Raw genomic sequence first — 9,363 nt, 5'->3', positions numbered from 1 at the left:
GATGTTAGAAAATAGTCAAACACTGGTTAGTAATAGGACCCTGGCAAGTCCCTTTAGTTCCACGTCTTGGCTCCTTGTGTGTGATGTGAGGGGCTCGGACAAGATGATCCTTTGGGTCTCAGAAGTTGTAGCCCCTCAGGTCTTGGAGGTCATGGCACTCAGAAGTTCCTTGACCATGCACTCGTGTTGCATGTTCATGCTGTGTGTGCAAACAAGCTGAGCAACGTGTCAAAAGAGGTCAAGTCCATCCTTACACAGTGACTCCTCTTTTTCAGAGCTGAAATCTACAGTTTGGGGCATGGTGTGAATTGTCCATGAGCATTATTCATTAATATGCTAGAGAACCTGTTACTGATTAACTCTATCAGATGCCTTGCTAGACACCTCTCAGGCATCTTTCCATTGAATTCTTTTAGTGTCCCATATGATGGATGGGTACCTTCCACCCGATGCTGCAGAAAAGAAAACTGAGCCTCCCAGATGAGAAGACTTGCCCCACAGAGGGAAGATGAAAACAACCCCAGTCTGTCAAAACTCAGGGTCTTAGCCATTGTGGCACACCTCTTCCTAAAATCCCGCCTGCCTCCCATTGTGAGAAATATTCTGCTTCTTCAGTGTGGTCAACTCACTTCTAAACTCTGATCATCTCTGACCCTCAGGGACACTGTGACCCAAGCCAGGATTTGAGCCCAGAAACTCATACCTGCTGCTGCAGCTCTGGGTAGATGCCAGTGTGACCCCTGAACCCAGGCTGTAAGGGGGGCATGGGTAGGGGCACCTCAGACGCACCTTGCCCTCTGCGCCCCCCTGGCCCTTGCAAAGGGGATAGGTCCTTAAGTATCTCACAGTCAAAGACAGACCCGTGGTATTTCGACTCTAATTATCATCATGATGGTAAAGCCGGTCATCATATGCCAAACATCAGGGTTATAGTGCCACAGTGTCAAGTGTTTTCCAAACTCCGGCATTGCCCACAGGACCTTGATAAGGGGGTGTGCTTTCTCTTCATACCCTTGTATCGGGGTGTGATAGATAGCCTCACTGTTTCATTAAAATGTGGGATTTAAAAAGAAAATCTTTCACTTTTCTTTCTTTTTTTTTTTTTTGAATACGAACATTTCATGAATTTGCATGTCATCCTTGTGTGAGGACCATGCTAATTCCCTCTGTATCGTTCCAATTCTAGGATATGGCCTACTGAAGCGAGCCTTAAAAAGGAAATCTTTAACTCCAAAACAAAAAATGAGGAAACTAGTCTCATTTGTCGTAAGTGCAATCTGAAAAAATGCAGGCATCACTAAATAGATGCAGGAAATTTTTTTACAGTTTACCTGTGTGCTACTCACAGTCATCGGTTCTACCAAAACTTTGTACAAACCGGACCAGTTCTTAGGAAATCTAGATGACTTGATTGCTGGTTTTTACAATCCTGCAAGTTTGGACACATTGTCTCCATTTTACAGATCACACATCATGATAATCTGTGTAATTTGCCAAAAATGTGCAATATTTCTGATTCCAACATGTTTGATCTTCCCACAGCCAATCCAGCTGCAGATCAATTAGATTCATGTCATGCAATATTTTCTACTGTAGGCACACACTTCTGTGTTTTGTGTCTATGCTGTTATTCCTTCTTACTTTGACAGTCATGGCAAGCAACGGAGAAAACCATCAACCGGAATGTAAGTCACTATACATCTCAAAAAATTTTTTCCTTATAAAAAGGGACTCTGTGTTTCAAACAGCTAAATTTAAAATTGCTGTTTAAAATTGTGTGTTATCTTCCTTATTGCTCAAACTCCAGAATCTTGGGTTAGAAAAATCCAAAGGACGATCAAACCAATGCATGTCTGTATGTCCACAGGGAGGGACTCCAAGTAGCCCATTTTCAATGTGAATGATAATGAAATTCAGCACCTGTATGAAGAGCCTTTTCAGCTGTCCACCTCACTCACAGACTGTGGCCCACAAAAAAAAAAAAGGGACAGCAGAAACAGTAAGCTACAGGCAACCCATGAGAATACCCCTTGTCATGATGGATGTCGGGCTTCGTGCACCAGTGCAATGACATGCCACACTGAGACATTTCAATGAGATTGTGTAAACTTTACATCTATTACCTGCAAATCTTGAGGTGGGAGTGGGGAGGAAGGATAGTGGGAAGGAAGTTATTGAAGATACTATAAGAAAATGAGAGAGGATGATGGGGAATCCAAGTGGCTGACTTGGTTGAGTCCAACCCTTGATTTTGCCTCAGGCCATGCTCCACACTCAGTGTGGAGTCTGCTTGAGATTGTCTCCATTTCCCTCTGCCCCTTCCCCCATGTTCTTTCTCATAAATAAATAAATAAATAAATAAATAAATAAATAAATAAATAAAATGAAAGGGTGAGAAGACAAGTGGGAGAGAGAGGGAGGCAGAGGGAGGCAACCCAGGTTGCCTGTTGCTGACCAGACACACCTGACTGTCCCAGACTTCACTAAAGGTAACAAAGAGCTGAGATGCATCTGTGTGAAACAGGCCCTACCTGGCGCTAAGACCATGAGCCTTCAACAAGGGCTTTCAGCCTCAATTCAACTGCTTAGCTCAGGCTTTTCATCATTTCATGTAAAAAAAAAAAAAAATTCACCTGCTTAGAGTGGTTACCTTAATCTAACTTGGGAAATTATAGCTGCAACTAGTATTTAGAAAACCAGTTGGCAGCCTGACAAGTGAGAACACAGTGCCTGTGAGCAAAAATCCAGGCTCCTTGAAGCACTTTTGCCTGGGAAGATGCTATACCGGAGCTCATAGGTAGTTCCTACAATGTGTGGACATGTCAGATTTCAGAGCAGCTTTTTAAGCAGCAAACAGAGGAAAGATGTTATTTTTTTTCACAACCATTGTGCCTTTTGAAAGAAAGGGACCAGAGTGTGTTTATCTGACCTGTTGTGACATCATGCTGTGTTGTGACAGGCTGCAGCACAGTGAGTAAACAAATGACAAGCAATCCCTCATGGGATGGTGATATCATAGACACCTCTGAACGAGGGGACCTAGGGACTTAGTAGGGGAGGCGGGCAAGGTGGTGCCAGCATCTGGTTGGAGAGGAAGCAATAATAGGTTCGTCATTTTCTGCACGGTGTTGTTTTGGATTTTTATTTTGTATTTACTTCCAAATTCTTTATAAGCCCAGATCACTAATCTCTCAACATTCTCATATATGGTTTGATACCATGTAGCAATGTCCTGTTTTTGTTTTTGTTTCATTGCATGACCTCATTGACATTATTCTGCACTTCTGTAGCTCTTTTCCTCCTCCAGTCATTTTTTAAGCTTTGAATTGCATATGGATTGCTTTTCATTCAGAGATTATATCCTTAAAAAATTTCCCATAAACATTTCTAATTCTTTCGATCTTCTGTTCCTATGACCCCTACTCCAATGATTAATGCTATCACTGATAACAATACTGAGCACCTACTCTAGGCTAAGCTCTGTGTTGATACTTTCTACATCCAATCTCTTATTCTGAGGACTTTGTAAGGTGAGCATTATTATATTATTTTACAGGTTGGAAAACAAAGAGTAAGAGAAGATAAATAACTTGCCTAATGCCACATGCTTAGTAAGTGGTGGAGCTAAAATCCTACAAGAAATCCTGGAATGGAAGAGAAAAATACTCAACGCAAAGGGTTTCCCAGAGACTTGAACTGGCCACTGTCAGAGAAATCTGAGTTTCTGGATGTAGCAAGTTCACACTGCATGTTGTCTAGTCTGTGGGCAGATGCTGAATATGGTTTTCAGAAGCTGGCTATGACCAGATGCCCTGCTCTCCACTCTAGTACTCAGGCTGAGAGCTACCATCGTGACCTTTATCTTGGAGTGTTTTACCCAGTGATCTGCATTGAGGAGATGCTGCCCACATGATCTTTGCCCTCATGCTACATCTCAGAGAATGGCTATTTAAAATGGAAACAATTCTTTTCTGAGGGAGAAAGAATACGACATAATGTGGCTGTGAGTGGCCTTGAGATTAAGGTTCTCCCAGGTTCCAATCTTAATTTACATATTCAACATCAACATACCTGCTATCTCAATATGATCCGTGCTTTGGTATGAACCATAGAGTTTAATGAATATAAGTGAACAAAATACCTGTGTTTTAAAGAATTGTATAATTGGAATAATTCCTAGGATAGCTAAATATGGTCTGGGATTGTTCACCTTTGAGACAATCCATAAACCTCTGATCCTATGGAAAAATAAGATATGATGTCAAAGATGACCAGTCCCAGAAAGGACACCTTCCCAAAGCCATCTCCAGTGTCCCCCTGGAAGACAGACAAAGGCAGTTTTCCCAGAGAACAAAAATCCGAGCAATCAGACTAATGATTAAGAACCTGTACAACCAGCTACGGGATCCTCACAACTACTCCTGGCAAGATGTGAAATGTGCTGTGGAATGCTGACCACTGAGCATTGTTTTCCATTCTTCAAAGAGAGGTCGTCCCCATCACTCCCACCCTAATGAGTCTGGTTCTCTATTTGTGTATACTGGGTGCATTAAGAATTGTTTAATTTGTCATTTGGCTATAGACCACCACACCACAAGGGAATAGAGGAAGACCGATCAAAGAACTGGATGTCAACCAAGAATTCTTAATCCTGACCTAGAACTGAGAGAATGGACATTTTTGTAGATGTGTGTGCTTGGGAAGAGGCGGTTGCAAAACGTGGGGGGCTGTAATCAGTGGCTGTTACTTTTGCCTCCTAGCATCAATCCATCCTCCTTCAAATAACAATGTCCCAAAGTCTGGAGGAAATATGTCTCCTCTCCTGTGTCTAATCAATGAAAATGTAAAGTTACAAAGGCAGAGGATTTGCTCTACACTGCTTAAGTAACTCATTTCAGTTTCCCAATCAAGCAGAGTTCAGACAGAAACAAATGACCCAGATCAGGCTGATCAGGGCCGGTGAGACTCAATTCCAAAATGTTGTTTGTGTTCAATGGAAAATGAACTCTTGCTCTCTCTGAAGCACACAAAATGTGGACATATTAGAACGGCTGTAGCTACCTCAGGAGGAAAGAGTGCTGCAAACAGGTTCAACCCCGAGGCAGCAGGGCTGAGATGCGAGGGGGAGCTTTGCTCAGTTAACACTGTTTGAGACTGGGGTCAGATGTCTCCCCAGGACTCTTTTTGGCTTGTCCTTAAACTCAGGTGAGTTGTATTTCCTATTGAAAGCAACAGAAATAATCTCATCCAACCAACTGGCAACATTCTTGGCAAAATGAGAGACGTATGGTCACTACTGGAAAATCTACAAAACACAGTAAGTGCTTTTCATAATGCTTGATGTATAGTATAGGAAACTGATAACACTTCTAGAAATAAGAATTTGAAAGAACTAGGCCAGATTATATTATACTAGAATAGGAAGAAGGGAGTATTACTTTACTTTCAATATTTGTAGGACATAAAGTTAAACAAATCTGGCATGAATTCTTTTTGGAGCTTTTATTTATTATCTTTAAATTCAAAGTATATCTTTAGATGTGAATCTGGCATTTGTACTATTGTGAGTGTTTCCAACCCCTCAGGGGGTTGAGAGAATCTTAAACATATATGAGTGTGTGTGAGCATACACAACACAAAAACACACACACGCCTACAAAAGCTTACCAAGAAGGATAATTTTTATATTTGAAAGTGGCATCTTAAGAATTTTCCCCAGTGGGAATGTGCCTTTAGAAGTTCTCCTCTTAGCACACCAGAGAGGCTCAGTTGGTTAAGAGACCAAGTCTTGGTTTTGGCTCATGTTGTGATCTCATGGTGAGATTGAGCCCCTGCATTGGCTTCTTGCCCAGTGTCGAGTCTCCTTGAGGGTTCCCTCCTCCTTCTTCTCCCCCTGTTTGCTCTTTCTCTCTAAATAAATCTTTGGGGAAAAAAAAAGAAAAAAATTATCTTCATACAGATACTGACCAAAATCAAACTGCATATTGATAACACCTGCAAAATTCAACTGATGGCAGCATAAAGTCAATCTAACATCTTTTTGACATAGCTTGGGTTCACTAGATTTTACTATTCTCTCCTAAGTTGAACTATGGTTATTTTCCTAAAAACAAAACAAAAAAAAGTTGCAATCATGTTATTAGAATTTTTAAGTTATAAACTCAATATATCATCATTTCCTGTCTGGAAGGATATCTATGTACATTTTTAGCCTTAAAAGATTCAAACAAATGTCTGTCACTTAGACAAATGTGTTATATTAGTCTTTTTAATAATTAGGAAATACAACTAAGTACACATATTGAGAATACGCTCAAAAAATAAATTGAATATTTTTTTTATTTTTTTAAATTTATTTATGATAGTCACACAGAGAGAGAGAGAGAGAAGCAGAGACATAGGCAGAGGGAGAAGCAGGCTCCATGCACCGGGAGCCTGATGTGGGATTCAATCCCGGGTCTCCAGGATCACGCGCTGGGTCAAAGGCAGGCGCTAAACCGCTGCGCCACCAAGGGATCCCTTAATATTGAGTGTGGAACAGTTAAGCTTGGTTCACTTTTCCAAAGAGATATAACTTGGGCTTTCCAATTTTTAAAATTTCCTTTTGTGGTCTGGTTAGGCTTTAAGCATGGAGAGAGCATTTATATAGATCCTGAAGTACTGGCCTGTAAAAGGTCATGAAAGAAGATTGTGTATTGGATTATCAGTAGTATTACCAATTGAGGAATATCTAATATCATGTCCATTTAGCATCTCCTATGAAATAATGAAACTGTTTATAAGACTTCCCATGGTAATGCCAGCAGGAAAGTAATTACATGAACACAAGACAACTGCTTCTGTGAAGAAAAGGAATGCCGTAACAGCATGAAGAAGAAGGGAGCAAACCATCTGCCTTACTCTTACCTACTTCTATTCTCAGAGTATGCCACACTTACTTTCCCTCCCAAGGCTTGAACAATGTTTATAAAAATTCTAGTGAATACTGCATACTTTAGATCATCATTGCATCCTAAAATATTCCCAGTATTAAAATTGATCACATATTGGATGAAATTCAATCTCTATCAGCTTCTATCATTTAATTTACAAAACACAGACAATCTCATTTTTGTTTTTATTTTTTTGCAGCTGGAGTGGAAATTAATGTAAGCGTGCTAATGATTCCGAATGCCCAGTTATACAACAACTTGGAAGCTTTCAGGCCAAGAGTCAGTTGTGTATTTGTGAACTTGCTTGGAAAGATGGAACCTGTGCTACATTATTTTCCACTCTCAAAACTCTCCCACTTAGCGATATAGCAATGAAACATTTATTAGGAATAGTTATAAATACATATTTTATTTATTTTCGGGGTTTACTGCTATACATGAGTAGAAAGTGCTAATCTTGCCCTTTCTACAATTGTTGGTGTTTGGATTACAATATTTATTGTTCTCGACATAATTTAGTTTCCAAATTCCACAATGCATATATTCAATTTCATTCCTCTATTACCTCATATATGTAAATGGCTGAGGAAGTGAAATGCTCATAGTATCCATAGCATGAAGGTGGTTTCTGTCAGCAGTGACACTTACCCTGGGTCAACTAAGGTTAACAGTGGTTTTCCACTACAGACTCTATTGTCTTCACCCATCTCAGTTTATTTTTCCAGGTTTTCAAATAGAGATCAAATAGTGAGTGAATATTGGGAAAATCCTATACACAATTATAATTTTTATATTAATTATTTTTTATAATTAATTTTTAATGTGGAATTCAGAATTTCTCATCACTAGAGTTCTTCCATGAATTGAACCATATCTATCATATAGTTACAAACTAAATGTTCCAGTTAAAGCAAGAATCAAAATGTAGAAGCTCCAGTTAAAAGCACAGGGACTGACTACAAGATTTCAAATGTCTGTAACTTATGAGAAACACATGTAAAACATAAGGCATATCCCAAACACAAGGTTAAAATAAAAGTAAATATAAAAAGGTATAGCAAGGAATTATCAATCAAAAGCAACCTAGGTAAATATATTATCATTGGCGATACTGACTTTAGGGCAGAGGGGGTTACTAGACATAAAGAGTGAGTAATGAGAGGTCCAAAATATAAAAAGTTCAATTTATTGGGAAGATACAACAATTTATGAATCTCATATAATTTTATGGCCTCAAAACACGAAAAGAAGAAACTTATACAATTACAGGAGGAAATGTAAAATAACTCACATTGTGGAAATTTTGCAATGTCATCCTCTATAATAAAGAAAAAACACAAGCAGATAAATTGTTAATGGGATGAAGCTTTAAACAAAGAGATTAACAAATGTAACCTAGTACAAAGAGAAAAGGAGAGAGAGAGGTGGGGGAGAAGGCAAGGAAGGAAGGAAGGAAGGAAGGAAGGAAGGAAGGAAGGAAGGAAGGAAGGAAAAGAGAGGGAGGGAGAGAGAGAGAGAAGAAGGAAGAAAGGAAAGAGAAACAAAAAGAGAGGAAGAAAAAGAAATCCACGGCAGAATGGATTTTTTGCTAGCACACTTGCATATTTTTCCAAAATTGAACATATCCTGGTCCAGAAAGCAACTCTCAACACATTTCTAAAGGTTCCAGCTACACAGAGCATATTTTCTGACAACTGTGCCATTAAGTTGGAAATAACAAACAAGCAAACAAAAAAGATGCAACAAAATACACTAATGATTGGAAATTAAGAAATATATCTCTAAGCAACCTGTCAATCAAAGCAGAAAGTATAATGGAAATAAAATATTTTGAACTGAACTACAACAAAACTACTATATATCTGAACTTGTGTGATATCACTGCAGGAGTACTTAAAGAATAATTAAATATATATATGTATAAAGATATACAAATTAATGAACCAAGAATCTATCTCAAAAGCTTAAGAGAAAAAGAAATTAACAAAATAAACCCAAGGAAGTAAGAAAGGAGAAGCAAAATAATAATAATGATAATAATAATACTATTAATGATGGTAATAGTCAGAAGTTATTACAGTAGAAAACCAATACAGAGAAGATAAATCCAAATAGTGGTTCTTCAAAATAACTCAAACTGGTAAACTCTGTTGAGACTGGTCCAGAAAAGAAGAGAGAAGGCCCAAAGGACTAATTTCATGGATGTAAAGGATCAGTCTCTGGAGATAGGCAGATATAAAAAAGACAATAAAATGATATTAGCAGACAACCTTAAGCCAATAGGACAATTTATGAAATGGACAAAATATCCTAGAAAAATATAACTCACCCAAATTACCCTCCCCACAGCATAGAATATGTGAGTAGTTCTTACTATAAAACATTGATTTCTAAAACAAAAACCCTTTCCACTAAGAAAACCCTAGGTCCA

The 9,363-nt window shown here is 38.7% G+C and overlaps 1 non-coding gene across 1 annotated transcript; it reads right to left on the bottom strand.

Annotated features, from left to right (window-relative positions):
* Nucleotides 1–1,103: 1,103 nt before the first annotated feature.
* LOC112665182 (U6 spliceosomal RNA) lies at nucleotides 1,104–1,209 on the bottom strand. The gene has a single exon (XR_003140272.1). It is a non-coding gene; the product is annotated as a U6 spliceosomal RNA (small nuclear RNA).
* Between the last annotated feature and the right edge of the window lie 8,154 nt (nucleotides 1,210–9,363).

Source organism: Canis lupus, chromosome 17 (assembly GCF_003254725.2).
Source record: "Canis lupus dingo isolate Sandy chromosome 17, ASM325472v2, whole genome shotgun sequence".
Classification (NCBI taxonomy): domain Eukaryota; kingdom Metazoa; phylum Chordata; class Mammalia; order Carnivora; family Canidae; genus Canis; species Canis lupus.
This window is presented reverse-complemented; position numbering and strand designations above follow the sequence as displayed.